Source organism: Hyperolius riggenbachi, chromosome 12 (assembly GCF_040937935.1).
Source record: "Hyperolius riggenbachi isolate aHypRig1 chromosome 12, aHypRig1.pri, whole genome shotgun sequence".
Taxonomy (NCBI): Eukaryota; Metazoa; Chordata; class Amphibia; order Anura; family Hyperoliidae; genus Hyperolius; species Hyperolius riggenbachi.
Genome location: NC_090657.1, coordinates 151387619 through 151406935, shown reverse-complemented (window position 1 = coordinate 151406935; position 19317 = coordinate 151387619). Strand labels below are relative to the sequence as shown.

At 43.5% G+C, this 19317-nt stretch overlaps 1 long non-coding RNA gene across 1 annotated transcript in view; it reads right to left on the bottom strand.

The window, feature by feature from the left end:
* Positions 1-412: 412 nt before the first annotated feature.
* The window catches only part of LOC137541860 (uncharacterized), an 81452-nt gene continuing 62547 nt past the window's right edge, over positions 413-19317 (bottom strand). Inside the window, exon 3 of the long non-coding RNA XR_011025292.1 lies at positions 413-477. This is a non-coding gene — a long non-coding RNA (uncharacterized lncRNA). The remainder of the gene's footprint in view (positions 478-19317) is intronic.

The window sequence follows — 19317 nt, the reverse complement described above, 5'->3', positions numbered from 1 at the left end:
TGTTCTTTAGGGTCATTTCAAACATAGTTTATTACGGTGGCTATAATCAAAACCACATTTCTTTGCTTGACTTTAGTTACACTTACACACAGAATAATATCTTAAAACACTGCTAAAAGCTTTTTTATGGTAATTAACAAGAATGCTGGATGTACCAGTCTGTGTGATCCTCTATGGGCGACTTTTTTAAGGCCCAGACCTAAATGACTATATAATTAGATCACTTATGTAGAGATCAGTGTAACGACATAGGAAGAACAGAGCAATCAGATGGACTGTGTGTGTGTTCAGCAATGAAAGGCGTTTTTGTCCCGGAGAAAGTCGCAGGCACACTTCATAGACCAGTTCATCATAAGAGAACGCAGAGGGGGAAGTTGGATGTTATTAAAGAAAGAAAGGTATAATTACCTTTGAAATGCTGATGTTTATTCATGAAGAAGCCAAAGTAAAGTTTGTCACTCAGGATCCATCCAATGCCTGCCCATGTACATAAAGAGAATGACGTATGTGAATATACACATTCACAGACTTTCTATAGCTACAAAAACAAACGCATTTAACCACTTCATACCAGATGGCTCTGACCCCTTAAAGGGAACCTAAACCGACCGGTAGCACCTCAGTTTCAATTCTGGCAAGTCAGCCAGACGATGGCCACTGCACCTGCGCGGCCCTGGCTGCCCACGTCCTCAATCACACTCCCATCAACGGGAGCTTTCATGCTCAGAGAAAATCTCTACTGCGCAGGACGCTCCTGGGAGCGTGATCGAGGATGCGCGTGGACAAGGCCACGCAGGCGCACTGACCATCGACTGGCTGATTCACCAGAATGGAAACTGAGGCACAGCGGGGGACCGGGGAGGATCGTTCAGAGACGGCGTTGGTGAAGGTCAGCTGCAAGGGTCCGATAAAAGCCCTAGGTAAGTGAAACTCGTTTTTTACAGGTTGGTTTAGGGACCAGGGTCCTTTAACCTGCTGGGCGTCTCAATTCCCGCGGCCACATGGCCGCGGGAGGGTTTTTTGTCGCCCGATTTTTTTCCTCATGTAGCTAGCCTAGCACTAGCTACATGATTCTCCCCTTCCTCCTCTCTCCCTCCCACCCTTCTGATCGCCACCGGCGATCACGCTCATAAGGAAATCCCGTTCTGAACGGGATTTCCTATGGGGCTTCCCCCGTCGTGACATCACTGGGACTCCCGATCCACCCCAAAGCGCAGCCTGGCGGAGATTGGCCAGGCTGCGCACGGGGTCTGCGGGGGGGGGGGGGCTCTTTCGCGTCGGGTGGCGGTGGATCGGCGGCGATCGGGGCAAACACGCAGCTACCAAAGTGCTAGCTGCGGGTTTGAAAAAAAAATTATCAAAATCGGCCCAGCTGGGCCTGAGCGGTGCCCTCTAGCGTCTCTGGATGAGCTCAGCTCGTCCAGAACGCTAGGGAGGTTAAGGACCAGAGCTGTCCTTTTCATATTTTGCTCAGTGACGATGGTGGTTAGCTCACAGTATACACGGGATCAGGAGCCAATAAAATTGCCTGTCAACAAAATAAGCCATACAGCAGAGCAGGCACAGCAAGAGAAAAGTGGAGCATCGAGACTACATGGCAGGGAGACGAGACTAAGACAGAATTGAAATACTTTGAAAAGATTGTTTAGGTAAGCTCTCACACTTGCAAGTAGGGGGTTAAATTAGGGAATAATTGGGCGATCAAGATTGGATTTGTGTATCTGCCTTTAATCTCGCACTATACAAAATAAACCCCTGAAACCCATGGCAGCCGATAATGACCGCCTCTGAGCCACACACCATTGGCCCTCCGCCCCCCCCACACACACACACACACATAGCAAAATAATTTGTCTCTAGCCTCCAGGCTAGTGATGTGTCTGTACAATGTCAGCCCTGTCACCCATGGGGTCGAGTCACAATCCCTGCCAGGCAGCATGCTGTGTACTAGATGTAAGTGTTTCTGACATTTAACTATTTCAGCTGACTGTCTCAGGTGACTAGAGAGCAGAGTAAGCTAAACCAGTGTTTCTCAACATTTTATAGGTATGTACCACTTTTAAAACCCTGTACTCACCAAGTACCCCCTAGCATAGTAAACACTATCACAAGTACCCCTTGACAAATATATATTTAATCGTAGTACATGATAATTGGTTCTAAACAATTTCCAAGCATTTACTATTGCTTTTAATTAGCTAAAATACTAATTTGGTGATATTTAAGATTTATCATTTTCTAAATCTCTAAATTTTCGATTCTTTGTTAAGTATATCGAGCCCGAGTACCCCCTGGAACCATCATAAGTACCCCCTGGGGTACGCGTACCACATGTTGAGAACCTAGGAGCTAAACTATGCCTGTTCATTGCATAGTATTGACATCACCTCAGCAGTTTTGCAGTATTATCACTGTGACTTTGTCTTGCATTGGATAAAGCCCCTGTTTTTCCTTTAGTTTCACATAAAGGAATCATGTGACTTTATGACACAAAAAAGATACTTAACTCAGAAGAGTGAAGCCTCGGGAACCTACAGAGGTTTCTCTGATCCTTCTTGTGCCCACCGCTGGTCGCTGGGACCCTCTTCTTCTTCCCGTTCATGAACTAGCATGGCTGCACTGTGCAGGCGCACTGATGGCGCGTGCCTGTGCAGTAACATGGAGCCACTCATTCATGGAGTCCAAAGCCGCACAGGCACGGTATGTCTTGCTGCACTCTCACACAGTAGGGAGCGCAGATAAGTGAGCCTATTCGACAAACCCTTGTCAAATAGGTCCAGAGGGTCCCAGTGCTGGTAAGGTGAGCTCAAAGGGGGCGGAGTAAGCCTCTGGTTTATCCAGAAGCTTCCTTCTACTGAGGTAAATCTTGTTAGCTAAAGTCTCTTTCAGGTACACTTAAACAGTAAACTAGGAAGACACTGAAGCCAACTTCAGAAATGTCTGTCTCGCTACATCAACCAGTGAGGCTCATTTTCTGTCCTTTTAATGAAGTGCGCCCACATGTTTTACAGAAATCAAAGAAAACAATCCATACATTACACAAGTACAAATTTCAAATAAACCAACTTGCGTGTATCAGGAGATTCTTAAATCCCAGATGTGTTTTGTTTTCACCAACAGCTATACATTCCATCACGGAATATTTTGAAGATGATTCATGAGATAAAAGCGACATCATCCAATAATAAGTTATATATAACAGGAGGGACATACCAGCGCTCTGTGAGTTACCGCTTTTATTCTTTATGGTTAATTCTACTCAGATTTTCTTTTAACTAAGTAGATAAAAAGCTCTGACTGCATTTCTAAGATGCCCTGTAAAGCCCGTAGGAGTAGCGCTGCCTGATTTACTAGCCCCCCACCCCACCCCGGGGAGGGATATCACTGGAGAACAAAAGAGATGCTACGTCCCTGGGCTGGAATGATTAAGCTGTGTCTATAGGAGGTGGCGATAGATGTACATTTACTAGAAAAGCATGTTAATTTGGGCACCGGGTGATGCCAATAGGTAGAAAATTGGTAATGTTCTGTCACTATTATTCTGGCTTTGTTGCTTTCTTTTGGGTAGGTTTCCAATCACTCTCCTATCCCTAAAAAAGCCCTTTTACTACCCAATGCTCAACCCTAGCCCCCCCCCCCCCCCCCATAACCAATCCCTTTCTAAACTTCTAATCTAGCCCCTGCACCCCACCATTGTAACCTTCTATGCCAGTATAAGCCCTCTAATTTCTTGCTAATACTAATTTCTTGCTTATACTTGGTAAAGAAGATCCAAGTATATATTTATATTCTGTGGAGGAGCATGAGGCTGAAAGTGATTAAAGTTTCAGACTTAGATCTTAAGGGGCTGATGCCATGCCAGACTGGATCCGGTAGAGGTGCCCCTAGCATCAGTCATGTTTTCAGCAAGAGGCATGACTGGACTTCCATTACCTGGAAGAGAAGGCAGAAACAAGGGTCCTGTCGAGAAGGAACTGGGGAAAGGGTTGGGGGATTTTACATTAGAATAAACTCAGTCAAGGCGGCCACTAAAGACCACCTTTGGCAAGAATCTTGTGAGTGTACCACAGGCCCCAACCCATCCCGAGATCCAGTCTGCTTAATCATCTCAGCTGAACACTGCCCAACACTACTGGTATCCCTCCTTACCCCTCCCACCCCGTCATGGGCTACTCATCCCTCCTCCCCCCACCACAGTAACATAATGCATGACTAGTCTGTACAGCATTGGGACACAAACTGCTGCCCAATGTATTGGGTTTTGTTGTTGTTGCATACTTATACCTAGCTTTAGGCCAAAATATAATTGTCTGCAATTAGTTGGCAAGAAGTTCCAACCTTCACTTAGGTCATATAAGGGTAGTGGTATTGTAAGGGGAACCATTTTATTATACAGATCCCTAGGGAATGGTAACAAAATAGTATATACCATAACATAATCATCTGCAATTAACTGGCAAGGGTTTTCCACCGTCACTTGAGTCTCGTAAGGGTAGTGAATTAGGAGTTTGTGTTATTGCAGTCACCTGGAAACACCTACGGCAAGAACGTATGGGCCAGCCTGCATTTAATAAAAAATAGTTCTCAATAAGGCTCTTAAAACTTATCTAATGAATTAACTCTCCTCATCTATTTCCCATCTCGTCTATAAGATAACTCCTCAGCACTTTCTAAGCCATAAATAAATTACAATTAAACAAAAACTCAAAATAAGTTGTCCCTAGTTATCTTAGCTACAATATTGCTTTTCATGCACAAATGGCTACCTACCTAGCTAGAGGCTTCCCACTACCTAAGTAAGTCCACATTTGGGGCACTTTTTTTTAATACAGGTACTAAATTTTTCTGCAAAAAAAAAATGGTTACTGGCACAAGGAATAGCGGTAGTAGAATATCGGTACATTTACCAATCTTCTATGACATATTTGATACAGGGAAATATCGGTAATATTTGCCAATATTTAATTATGACCTAACCTCTCCCAACCCTCACACAGAACTCCCCCTGGGCATGCATGAAAAATGGACACCAGGAAAAAAGGGCCCGGGTAGATAACGAAAACTCAATAACGATAAACATCTTTAACAAAATTGGTTAATGATAAATACAGTTTTAAAACAGATGGGAGTTGATAATGAAAATATATTAACGTTAAAAATCGTAACGTAATTCAACAATATAGCTTAACCCAATCCCACACAGAACCCTCCCCTGGGTGGTGCCTAAAACTAACCACTCCCCTGAGGGTGCATGACCCTAACCACTCCCCCATGGTGCCTAACCCCCTCCCCGTGGTGTCTAACCCTAACCAGGCCCCTGGTGGTGCCTAACACTAACAACCTCCCTGGTGCTGCCTAACCCTAACTTCTCCCCCTGCAGAAACACCCTTTTACACTTAGAAACTATAATATCTTTGATAACGTAAAATTTGTACGTACAAACGAAATAACATGACAAAAACTATTACGTTGCAAACAATAGTATACTTCAAAAACTTTAATGGTCTAATGTTGTTAACAATATTTATCGGGCACCCTTTTTTCTGCTTTTTTTGGCGTATTAACGATAATGGTGGCGAGCTATTCGTCCACAAATTGGAAGATTTTGTCAAGAACCATAAAACGATATTTACACTTGTATTAAGCATAGGAAAGAAATTGTAAATATAACAGATATTTTACTGCAGCTATATCTGACCATACTCTCACACAGAACCCTCCCTGTACCTATCCCTAACCAGACCTCCCCTGGTGTTGCCCAACCCTAAATCCCCCCTGGTGGTGCCTAACCCTAAAACCCCCCTGGTGGTGCCTAACCTTAAAGAGACTCTGTAACAAATTTTTCAGCCTTAGTTCTTCTATCCTATAAGTTCCTATGCCTGTTCTAATGTGCTCTGGCTTACTGCAGCCTTTCCTAATTGCACTGTCTCTGTAATAAATCTTATCTCCTTTCCTCTGTCGTGTCTGTCGGGCTAAGGCTTGAATGTGTGGAATGTGCAGGGCTGCTTGTGATTGGATAAAAGCGATACACACCCTCTGCAGGCCCCCTGCACACTCTGTATGACTCACACACTCTGTTTATGTGAGCCTATCACAAGCTGGTTAGTTTGTTTGTAAACACTGCCTAAAACGGTTAATTACAAGCCAGGATTGCAGCAGAGAGTGGCAGAAACAGCACAGAGGGGCACAGGAAAAAATAAGGAATAGAATGGTATGCTTTTTAGTGTAAGAATATTAGAGTACAGATTCTCTTTAAGACCCCCCATGTGGTGCCTAACCCTAAGATCCCCCGTGTGGTGCCTAACCCTAAGATCCCTCATGTGGTGCCTAACCCTAAGATCCACCGTGGTGCCTAACCCTAAGATCCACCGTGGTGCCTAACCCTAAGATCCACCGTGGTGCCTAACCCTAAGATCCCCCATGTGGTGCCTAACCCTAAGATCCCCCGTGGTGGTGCCTAACCCCAAAAATCCACCTACTTTGCTGCAAATAACATGAATATAAAAAGCTATACATTTCTAGTAGTATAAACAGCCTTACAATAATGTATGCATTACAAATCTTAAAATAACGGTAATATAAAAAAAAAAATCAAAAAGCTACACAGTATATTTAAATTGCCTAACAATAATGTACGCATTAAAAAAAATCTTAAAATAACGGTAAAAAACAATATATTAGATTATAAATGTGAAAACTATAATTTACTCATTGTAATTCCGAAAACAAGATTAATTCAAAAAGCAATATATTTGTAAGATGATGAGTTTCAAAACGATAATTTATGCATTGCACTCCTAAAAACGAATTTCAAAACACTAAAATAAGTTAAAACAATAGTCAAAACGAATTTCTAAACGATATTTGTTTCTTTGTTACTTACTTTCAAAACTTTTGTTAACTAAAAATTTTGATTACACGGTCCCGTCAACTGCTTTTTAACGGGCGCCCTAATTTCTTCTTTGGCACCAAATAACTGATATTTTGCATTGGAGCCCATGGTGCGCTGTTTTAGTCCGTATGCGCCCTTTTTTCCTAAACACCCCCCCCCCCCCCCGACAAATTTCATCCACCGCTAAATAGCAGATGCTGGGGCTGCCCGCTGTGTGAACTGCAGCTACTAACAGCGGACGCTTCACGCCTGCTATTGGTAGCCGCAGTTCGCATAGCGGTCGGCGGCCCTGCCCATTTTTGTTGCGCTCTATTTAGCTGCTCCGACTTTCAGGTTGCACAGTTTACACACTTACTACCTATTTAGTAATGTACACGCTGACTTACTACAGAGTCTCTCTTTTTTTTTTTTGCCTGCAAACCCTGCATGATGCCAACAGCATCAATATTAGTTGATTGATATTCTGATTGCATTAGTGATTGCAAATATCATAGTTTATACAGCATTTTATAGTGTCTAAGCTATTAGAAATATTGTGTAGTGTATGCCTACCCGAGTCCGTGATGGTGAGAATACTACTTTAACATATATTCAAGGTTGCAGCAAACTATTAGAAGGGAGAGGATGAGGCAGAGAGATGGGCACATAGACAAACAATATGGCTATGCCATATCTGATGAGAGATCATACTCGTGCCTGTGTGATGTAGGTCACAGAACGCCTCAGACACACAGACAGACCCCCACCTGTGGGACCGTTGTTCTGTTAGTTTAAGCCCCATCCGCCCATGTCCGTCTCACGGATGTTATTTTTGTCACACAGGCTTTGTGTATAAGCTGCGGACTGCCACTAAGAGTTACAAAGCTACAGTGTTACAAGTACAATAACTGACAGTATAGTCTCTTCCATCACTATGAACTTAAACTTGAATTAGCAGATTCACAAATCTAGCAAGGAAGACGTTTATACTCAGTGGCATAATTATAAAACGTGGCTACCCATAGCAAATCTTTGAATACCCCCCTGCACACGCTTGTTGTATCATGCCCCACATATAACTAGTGTAGCCTATGCCCTCCATATGACCTCATTCCCCCCCCCCCCCCCCAAAAAAAAATATACTCATCTTAAATATAAGTCTTATGGTGAGATCTATGTCATTGTAGGAACAAAATATTATGGAAATTGCTGTTATATCTTGTCCACATCTTCACACAAAGGTCACACTCTGGTCGGTGACCAATTTTTATACAGAAAGATTTTCTTACACATTGTAGGTCACGAGTGGTGATGTTATTAAAGCACACTTGTTCTGAGCTACTGCCAGGTTCTCACCCTGAATATATCACTGAAATTGTACCTAAGGTAAATAATCTGAATATTTGTATACCACTTTTCTCCTGTTGGACTCAAAACACTCAAGAGGCCACCTTGCAGTGTTAGGGAGTCTTGCCTTGAACTCCTTACTGAATATGTACTGACCCTAGCCAGGATTTGAACTCTGGTCTCCCATCTCATAGGCAGTGCCCTTAACCAGTACACTATCCAGCCACTCTAAGGTAACATGTGACATATAATGAGATAGACATGGGTAAATGCAGAGTGAAGCACAGCAGAAGCTGTGCTTTCACCTCCCTGCTAGTCCAGTGCTGTGCTGTGCTGTGCCTGGTCAACCATCCTGTCTGTCTCCTGCTCTCCCTAGTGCTGGCACCTCACTTTCATCATGTCATGCATAATCATGCTACATATGCAATAGGATATGCCAGGCACTAGGACGAGCGACAGGCAGAAAGGCGGACTCCAGCACTGGACTCCATTTGATGGTGAGAGCACAGCTTCTGATGCAGCATATTCTGTATTTACACACTTAGTTGGGGGAGTGCAGGAAGGGGGTGTGTAACAAAATGCGATCGTGGGGTTGTTTGTATCTTGGGTACTCCCTGTATTAAGCATCCACCTTATAAGCCACATGGTTCATATTCTGTGTGTGTGTGTGGTTTGGGTTTTTTTTTGGGGGGGGGGGGGGGGCAGGGGGCAGGACCTGTTGCCTAGAGTGGCAAAAGGGCTAGAAATGGTCCTGAACATGACATCAAGGCAGAACTCACAGAATAACTCAGTGATGTGGTAACTTGTATCTTGCAGTACTTCCAAGTCTGATTTCTATATTCTGGCATGCTTGGTTTTTTTTTTTTTTGCCATTTTAAATAAAGTAGAGTCCCAGTTATCCAGAACTCAACTAACCAGCAGTCTCTATTTTAATATTTAATACAAAGCAACCCGAAAGCACATTTCTCTGGCATCAGCCGATTCATGTCGGTGCCAGATGCCAGATAACCAAGACTAAGTCTTCCACATTCATCCAATTTTGGATACCCAATGATTGGCCAATTTTATCACTTCCATGTAGCATTAAGCCTAATCTACACGGTACAATTTTCGTCAGACCAATGGATCTATTATTTAATATCCGACCGGTCCAGCAGATTTTGATAGATTTTGCGATCGATTTTGGGTACTTAACAACACAAAATCGATCGCAAAATCAATCAGAAACAATATTGATGTCTACACAGCATGCCATTTCTTATCAGATCACTGGTCGATCCGATGGAAAATTGTACCGTGTAGATGGGTCTTAACTGCACAATCTGTTCATAGTATTCAAAGTTTGTTGACCTGCATATTACATTGAGGTGGTAAAATTAGTCATTGATTGGGCAATAAAAACTGGTTGTATATGCACCATTAGACACCTGTGACACAGCAGTGGTACATTCTGCCATCCTTGACATGGCAGTGGTTCACTAAGTCACTTGAAACATGTGTATCTGTGCAGGTCTCAGGCGATCCCTTCACAAGTGGGAAGATCGTCCTTGGCCTATAGAAAAGGTTATGGTGCAGTATTGTTAGGATGAGTATGAGAATATAGCAAAAGTGTGGGCAATGTATACTCACAAAGGTGGGCTGTAATTCTGCACCCACCACAAGTGCATGCGGAAAAAAAACCCGTTTCTGCTCGGTGTCCCGGATCCCTCTGGAACTGGGCGGTTGCTCTCCTCCTATGGTCCTATACACTGGTGGACATAGCCTCCCAGTGATAGGGATGACACCACGAAGAGATCTATGCACCCCCGCTCTGCACGGCTGCTAACTAAGGTTATCTGTTTTATAGACCTGAGGAAGCGGGCTGAGCCCGTGAAACGCGTTGTCTACAGTATAACCGTTTTTTTCTCTTGTAAAAAAAGACTCCTTTTTTCCACCCAAGTGAGTCTTCTTCGGAGGTAAGAGACCGCCTTTATTTACTACTACAATATTACTATAGTATATTTTTAGGCGCTTCCACCGACGTGCTTCTACTTGTGTCACTTGAAACATGGCAGTGGTATACTCAGCCATCTGTGATACAACAATGGTACAGTACTTAGTCCACTATAACACAGCTTTGTAGAAACAGACCCCACTGTCTACCAGGAGAGCCTGTCGCACCAAAAGGTGGGCCCAAGTACAAAAAGCTAAGACAATGTGTTTGACAGTTTTTCATATTACATACACCGACATCTTTATCTGAATGTATTTGCTAAATGCAGTTGGTGCCCCATGAATCACTAGGTAACCAAACAGACTAGGGTACCCTTTGTTTCTGGGCACCATAGCAACTGCACGGCCTGCTATAGCTACAGGAATGTCCTTGGAAGATTTAAATAATAGAAGATACAACTTACAATGGTATCATATACCATTTCAAAGCACTAGTCAGTAGTCACGCAACCATCCAATATAAACTACTGGAATGCATTTACCGTACTTTGTCATCATTAAATCTGTACACATAAAAACAGACAGAAAGCTGCTTAGATGGGAATAATCCAATCATCAATATGATTCATGAAGTGCTTCCAAGACATTCCTGTCACCTACTAACACCGTAGTGCTACAGAAATTACAAACAGCAGCAGATACTTAGCAAGTGACAAGTAAAAGCTGTTTACTAATGGCCTGTCAAGAGTGATGTAGAGGACCAACTGTAAAAACGTGCGCAATGCTCAGAAAATAAATGAGTCTACATTTTATTACAGGGAACCTATAGCATTCCCTTTATACAGCACGGTGGTGTAGTGGTTAGCGCACGCTTACCTTGCAGCGCTGAGTCCCCGGTTCGGATCCTAGCCAGGACACTATCTGCAAAGAGTTTGTATGTTCTCCTCCTGTCTGCGTGGGTTTCCTCCCACATACCAAGAACATACAGATAAATTGGCTTCCACCTAAAATTGACTATAGACTATGATACATACATACTTAGATATATGACTATGGTGGGGATTAGATTGTGAGCCCCTCTGAGGGGCCGTTAGTAACAATACTATATACCGATGTTCAGTATTATAAATACATTTATACCAAATATTTTATTCAATAAGGCTTTGTTGCCACTTGTGTAAAAAATTTACCTGTTTGGTACATTTTCTACCCGTCCACTAAACGCAGGAAGCGGATACTATAGTTAAAAATCGGATCCCCCTCCACTTGCTAAAAAAAATGGATTCTTTGCCTCTACACGGAAACTGAATGCAGAGTCCCAACTGACTACGGCGCTCTGTGCCGAACGGATCAGATGCAGATGGGAACCGAGCTTTAAAGGAAACCTCTAAGTTGTATTAAATGAATGTATCCTCCTAGTTACAAGTTGCATCAATTATTGCTACCGAGTCTTATATACCTTATTATAAAAAACTCCATGCAGATAGTGTGCTGGTTGTGAACCGTGAACCCTAATGCTACAGGGGAGCCGAGTGCCCCATACACAACTGTGCCATTTTGTGCACTTAAAGGGACACTTAAGTCAAACAAAAAAAATGAGTTTTACTCACCTAGGGCTTCCAATAGCCCCCTGAAGCTGTCCGGTGCTCTCGCCGTCTCCTTCCGATCCTCCTGGCCTCGCCAGCAGCCACTTCCTGTTTCGGTGACAGGAGCTGACAGGCTGGGGACGCGAGTGACTATTCGCGTTCCCAGACACATTAGCACCCTCTATGCTGCTATATGGTATATGATATATGCTATAGCAGCATAGATGGCGCTATTGTGGCCAGGAACGCGAAGAATCACTCGCGTCCCCAGCCTGTCAGCTCCTGTCACCGAAACAGGAAGTGGCTGCCGGCAGGGCCAGGAGGATCGGAGGGAGATGGCGAGGGCACCGGACAGCTGCAGCGGGCTATTGGAATCCCCAGGTGAGTAATACTAATTTTTTTGTTTGACTTAAGTGTCCCTTTAAGAGGCTTGAAAAGGCCACTGTTTGGTTTGAGGGCCCTTTACATTCTGAAAGCCTCTGAAGTCATTGGTGATGGAATCCAGGTAGGCTTTTCAGAATCACAGCAGTCTCTCCTGACCAGCCACTGTTTTGATGCTTTTGGCCACATTTTTGAAGCCAATTCTTTAATAATTCTAAGTCTTAAGGTAGGTTCCAGAGTAAAACAAGGCCTCTGATTAGTTGCCTTGTTTACAGCTAAGCCAATGATTGGCTAGGGCAGTCTGAATAATCAGTGGTTTCGCTATACAGTAAAACCTTGGATTGAGAGTAACTTGGTTTAAGAGCGCTTTGCAATACAAGCAAACATTTTTTGTGAAATGTTGACTTGATATACAAGCAAAAAAAAGTATACATGCGTCACATCATCACTACTGAGCCGTAGTTTGGTTCTGCACTGCAGGATTGTACTTAATTGTACTTAATCTGAGTGTAGAGACTGTTCATAGTCACATTTCCATGAAATCCTCAAAAATAGTTGCCATTGGATACGTTCCTTGTTAGAGCCACAGAAGAACAAAAGGTTGGAGCGAGCCAACAGATGGCAATAATTATGTTAGTTATAGTGAAATTCTGGTTTACATTTTTATTTTATACTATTTTACTGTAACTGTTTTTGGTTTGTGGAACACCACCAATCAACTGGGTTTCCATTAATTCTTATGGGGAAATTCTCTTTGATATAAGAGTGCTTTGGATTATAAGCATGTTTCCAGAACGAATTATACTCGCAAACCAAGGTTCCACCGTAATTAAGGTGGATAGTCCGCAGCTTTGTTTTCCTCTGACAACACACATCTGGGCCTTATAGAAAGCACTGAGAGCACCAAAATGGTGGCCTGACAGTGGGGGATAGTGTGGGGTTTTTTGGGAGCACAGCAAATTCCCCCAAAAGCCCCAGTAATGTCCCAAAAATGCCTGCCTAAGTTTTCCCCAGTCATTTAGTTTGGAGTTTTCTACCCCTATTTACCCCACTTGTGCCTAATAATGATAGTAGGTAGCTTTTTACAGTCAGCCCAACTTTGTACCCCTATACTCATTTCTCCTGGGAGGGAGGCAGGCATCTGGGATCCCCTTCTTGCCACCATGACCCCCCCCCCCCACCGGGAGTTGTCGCCCCCACCTCCTCCTGGGGCACTGGAAGGCTTGGTCGCCCCTCCCCCCCCTCGCCGGAGTCCCCCCATACCATAGACCATGCGGGCTGGTATAGCTCAGGGTGCAAAGCCCCACTCAGCCGGGGCTCCGCATTCTGGCTATCCCAGCCTGTATGGGGTACAAGTAGTTACAGAGGCTCTGTAGGGGGGACCCCACGTCATCATTTTTTTTTTCTTAATTTCCCACACTCTGAACAAAAATTTTTTTTAAAAATTTTAAAAATGTTTTTTTTTTAAATATTGTTTCCCACTATCTTTTTAACATATCCTGCAAATTTGGTGTTACTAGGATGTAAGGGGCCTTTGCTATTAACTGCTAAAGTCGGCGGGAATTGTTTCCCTAAGAACTGTCATTTGCCGCATTTCAATGTAACTTTTTTCCTTTGAAACTTTAAAATCGATTTTCACAAAAAGTATAAGATCTTTTTGAAAAAAAAATTCTTCTTCTTCCCACTGTTCTTCTTAACATAATCATGCAAATTTGGTGTTTCTAGCTTTTAAGGGGGCTTTTCTATTAAATGCTAAAGTCCGCGGGCAGACATATTTTCAAACAGCAGCAAAGCAGGGCTTAACCATTTCCCCTCCCCCAGGACAAGTAACTACACCCCTGCAAAATGCCACAACTCTGTGCAGGGGCGTTGCTACTACGTCCCTCCCGCCGCGCACCTCCCCCCCCCCCCCCCCCCCCCCCCCGCCTCTAGATCAATGAATGGGAAAACAAACACCAAGTTCCCCTGTGAATGGCTGCAGCTGTCTTTTCAGACAGCTCTGCCGATCATGAATCCCGTGCGCATAGTGCTTCCGTTTCCGTACTAACAGTACGGAGCTGAAGTCACCACTGAGGACATCTTGTGGCCAAATTGTAATATTACATCCCCCTTTTTTTCAGTTAATCATCCCTAGTTACCTTTTTTTTTTTTAACCCCTGACCTCCCACACTCCCCTAAAGTTACCAATTTTAATAAAAAAAAAACTACAAATAAAAAAAATACATAAATAGTTACCTTAGGTACTGAACTTTTTTTTTAATATGTATACAAAAACTATATACTACAATTACTTTATAAATTATGGGCTTGTAATTAGGGATAGACGCAAAACTGAAAAAATGCACCTTGGCGCTATACATTTTACTAGGGAAAAATTTTAAACGTTGCAGTTACCGATACAAATGGGCAAATAAAATGTGTGGGTTTTAATTACGGTAGCATGTTTTATTTTGAAACTATAATGGTCGAAAACTGAGAAATAATGCATTTTTTACAAAAAAAAAATATTATTCCCATTAAAACTGAGTTAGAATAAAATAATTCTTAGCAAAAAGTACCCCCCAAAGAAAGCCTAATCAGTGGCAAAAAAAAATAAGATATGTTGTGATAAGTAGTAATAAAGTTATAGGCAGGGCCGGGCCGAGGCAGAGGCTGGAGAGGCTCCAGCCTCAGGGCGCAGTGTAGGAGGGGGCGCACAATTCATTCAGCTGTCATTCCCAATTGTGTTTGAAGCAGAAAGAAATAAGAAAAGGGGATACATAGCAGTGACTGCAAGCCAAATAACTAGAGATTAAGGTGTTGAGGAGGTTGGGGGCCCTGGGGCACCTATTAGTCTAATAGCAATCAGTGTGTGAACGCTGGGGTGGGAGGGATGGAGGGGCGCACTTTGCTGTCTCAGCCTTGGGTGCTGAAGGACCTTGTCCCGCCTCTGGTTATAGGTGAATAAATGGAAGGAGTGCTGACTGGTGAAAATTGCTCTGCTTTTTAAGAGGAAAAACCCTTCGAGGTGAAGAGTTTTAAACGATAAATAACGTTCAGGCAGGACAAAAAAAAGCAGGATTTAAACCGATAAATAACTTTCACAAGGTCTGTGCCATTTTTTAACGTTTAAAATGATAAATATCGTTTGATAATGAAAGTGAATGCGGCACCATTTTTATCACTCGTCGCTGTGCTCCATTTTTCACTGCTCTGGTTTCAGGTGTGTGATTCAGCCACTACTGTAGCCAAAGAGCTCAGCAGGACTGCCAAGCAACTGGTATTGATTAAAAGGAAACATCCATATCCCTCTCAGTTAAGGTTCCCTTTAATGGAGTTCTCCTGTCACCTACAAACTGGGTATTGCTTTCAGCCTATGCAGTTATTAGCCTATTTGATGATGCTTGTATCTCTAGCCCCCCTCCCCCTGCTGTCGCTAAACTGCGCACTTATAGATTATTTATGACAGATCAAAACACGCTTGGTGGCTTCGTCTGCTAAGAGAATGAAAGGGAGCAGAGACCTTTGAAAAGGCTCAGTGTTTGTTCACAACACTTTCCAGAATGTCACCTGTGGGTGACACTGTCACAAGTAAATAATAATGCGTGTCTTGTATGCTTTGGCTTAGATCTGCTCTGTGCATCTGTTCTATGTGGCCGCGGCAGGTGGTCATACACAGGGTATGAGTGGATGAAAGCTCATCAGCTATTTCTCTGATGACTGTGTGTATTGGCAGCTGCGGAAGTATGATCCGCACAAGCTCCTTGTGTTGGTAGAGAGCAGAGAGGCTGTCCATGGCACGGGGATTGTTTAACTGCCCTTTACTTCACATTGCTCTGTAGCGGGATGAATCAGGGTCACGGCCGAGTAAAATGGGCCAGAATTTTTACTGTTCTTCAAGGGGAGCGTTAAGAAATAAGGCGTACGTTAAAAAGGGGCGCTGGGAAAAAAGGGCGCCGGGTTTTTAACGATAAGCATGGATAACGTTTAAAAATGTATTGTACTGTATTTCGTTTAAAATTAATGTTTTTTAAAGTTATAAATCATTAAATAATGTGCATTAAATCGGCAATTGTAAAAACGTTAATCTTTCGTTTAAATACTGAAACGTATAATAACGTAAAAAAAAAAAAATTACTAAGTAACCCTCCCTGTACCTACCCCTAACCCCTAGACCCCCCTGTTGATGCCTAAACCTAAGACCCCCCCTGTTGGTGCCTAAGTAACCCTCCCTGTACCTACCCCTAACCCCTAGACCCCCCTGTTAGTGCCTAAACCTAAGACCCCCCTGTTGGTGCCTAAACCTAAGACCCCCCTGTTGGTGCCTAAACCTAAGACCCCCCTGTTGGTGCCTAAACCTAAGACCCCCCTGTTGGTGCCTAAACCTAAGACCCCCCTGTTGGTGCCTAAACCTAAGACCCCCCTGTTGGTGCCTAAACCTAAGACCCCCCTGTTGGTGCCTAAACCTAAGACCCCCCTGTTGGTGCCTAAACCTAAGACCCCCCCTGTTGGTGCCTAAACCTAAGACCCCCCCTGTTGGTGCCTAAACCTAAGACCCCCCTGTTGGTGCCTAAACCTAAGACCCCCCTGTTGGTTTTTTCGTTTAAAAATAATGTAAAAAAAAAAATGTACTGTTTTTCGTTTAAAAATAATGTTTGAAAAAAAATATTGTACTGTTTTTCGTTTAAAAATAATATTTAAAAATGTATAAATCATTAAATAATGTGTAATCATGAGAAGCAGTAATAAAACATTAAGTCTCCGGGCGCCGCTTTTAAAACGTTATTTTTCACCGGCGCCCTTTTTTCCTATCGGGCGCCCATTAAACGATATTTATTATAGGAGTGAATGGCGGCGCCCGATTTGTCCACTAGCCTCAGGCGCCCGAATTTACTGTTTCCAGAAATAAGACTATTCTCCACAGTGTCTACAGCTACTTACAGCTGATCTCAGGGGTGTAAGTAATGTATGAGGAGGCCTCATAGCAAACTTAGTAGCGTAACTTATAAACCTTCACCTCTAATGTGACCTGCAGCATTGTAAACCTGTAACAAACACTCAAATACAGTATAGAATGGCTTTTATAACAGTTGTACAGAAGTCATCAAAATATATCTTCCAAACAGTATTGCTGCTTGTATAAATAAATATGTGGCCAGGAATGCTGCACCCCCCCTTCCCCCCCCACGTTGTGGAGCCCCATAACAGTGGTCTGGTCTGCTATTGCTGTAGTTACACCCTTGGTTAATCTCCAGCCAAAACTTCTTTTAATGTGTTTAAAGCAGGTGGTCAGGGATTTTTCTTCCTGGCTGTCTCTGTCCCTCGGCAAAGCTCACACTCTTATCCATACCATATTCTAATGCCCTTTGACACAGTCTTAGTAGTCTAGGATCAATTTTAGGGGGGAACCAATTAACTTACGAGTATCGTATGTGTTTGTGATCTGGAAGAAAACCAGAGGTCCTGGAGGAAACCCATGCAAACATGGGGAGAGCATACAAACTCTACAAAAAATGGTGGTGGTTCAATTAGGCTGATGACTAACATATGAGGAGCTCAAGAGGCCAGGCAGAGGCACAGAGCAAAATTTAAAGGGGTCTTGGCTTACAGATCGCCAATGGATGCACAGAACACCAGAAAGAAAAAAAAAGACGTGTGTCGGTTCCACATATCCACATACATGTTGCGTCATCCCCCCCCAGCACCAGAGGCAGAGATTCCAAAGTGTGGATGGGTAGCACAGGTAGCAAGACACCCCCAAGCATAGTAAGCCTTATGTTTCCCCAGTATAGATAGATTCCTCTGTGTGGCCGCGTTCATACATGGACGGGAGCGTGGCTAAAAAGAGAGGGCCCTGGTGACCATTGGTGGAGTACAAACGGATAGGATAAGCTTCCCTCTACCAAAGTAAGTATCTGAGTTTGCTTTAATGAGAAACTGTAAGGTAGAGTGACCAGATTTTTGTGGGTCCAACCTGGGACGGGGAGGGGGGGCGTGGGGGGGGGGTGGGGCGCGCCGCGGCGAAAGTGGGGAGGACTGAGGAGCGCGCAGCAATGAAGACTGGGGGGGGGCGGAGAAAAATGGGCATGGCCATGACATTGTATGGGTGGAGCTAACGTAATGATGTAACAGCGAGGCATAAGACAAACGAGACTTTGCATCAGGGGTGTGCAGAAACTGTGTGATGCTAATAGTATACCGTAACCACAAAGCAGCAAACATAGCCATCTATGACCATTAAATAATAAATGCAGTAACAGTTACCCCGGACACCAGAAAATAAACGCAATGGGCAACATGTCAGCACAAAATAAACGCAATGCGGGCAACATGTCAGTACAAAATAAACGCAATGCGGGCAACATGTCAGTACAAAATAAACGCAATGCGGGCAAACATTTCACCAGAAAATAAACGCAATGCGGGCAAACATTTCACCAGAAAATAAACGCAATGCGGGCAAACATGTCAGTACAAAATAAACGCAATGCAGGCAAACATGTCAGTACAAAATAAACGCAATGCGGCCAACATGTCAGCACAAAATAAATGCAATGCCGGCAACATGTCAGTATAAAATAAATGCAATGCGGGCAACATGTCAGTACAAAATAAACGCAATGCGGGCAAACATGTCAGTACAAAATAAACGCAATGCGGGCAAACATTTCACCAGAAAAGAAACACAATGCGGGCAAACATTTCACCAGAAAAGAAACACAATGCGGGCAAACATTTCACCAGAAAAGAAACGCAATGCGGGCAAACATTTCACCAGAAAAGAAACGCAATGCGGGCAAACATTTCACCAGAAAAGAAACGCAATGCGGGCAAACATTTCACCTGGAAAAGAAACGCAATGCGGGCAAACATTTCACCTGGAAAAGAAACGCAATGCGGGCAAACATTTTACCAGCAAAGAAACGCAATGCGGGCAAACATTTCACCTGGAAAAAAAACGCAATGCGGGCAAACATTTCACCTGGGAAAGAAACGCAATGCGGGCAAACATTTCACCTGGAAAAAAAACGCAATTGCGGGCAAACATTTCACCTGGAAAAGAAACGCAATGCGGGCAAACATTTCACCAGAAAAGAAACGCAATGCGGGCAAACATTTCACCTGGGAAAAAAACGCAATGCGGGCAAACATTTCACCTGGAAAAGAAAGCATTCACTCACCTGGCAGAAGTCTCCAGCCCGCGCTGCTCCCGGGACCATC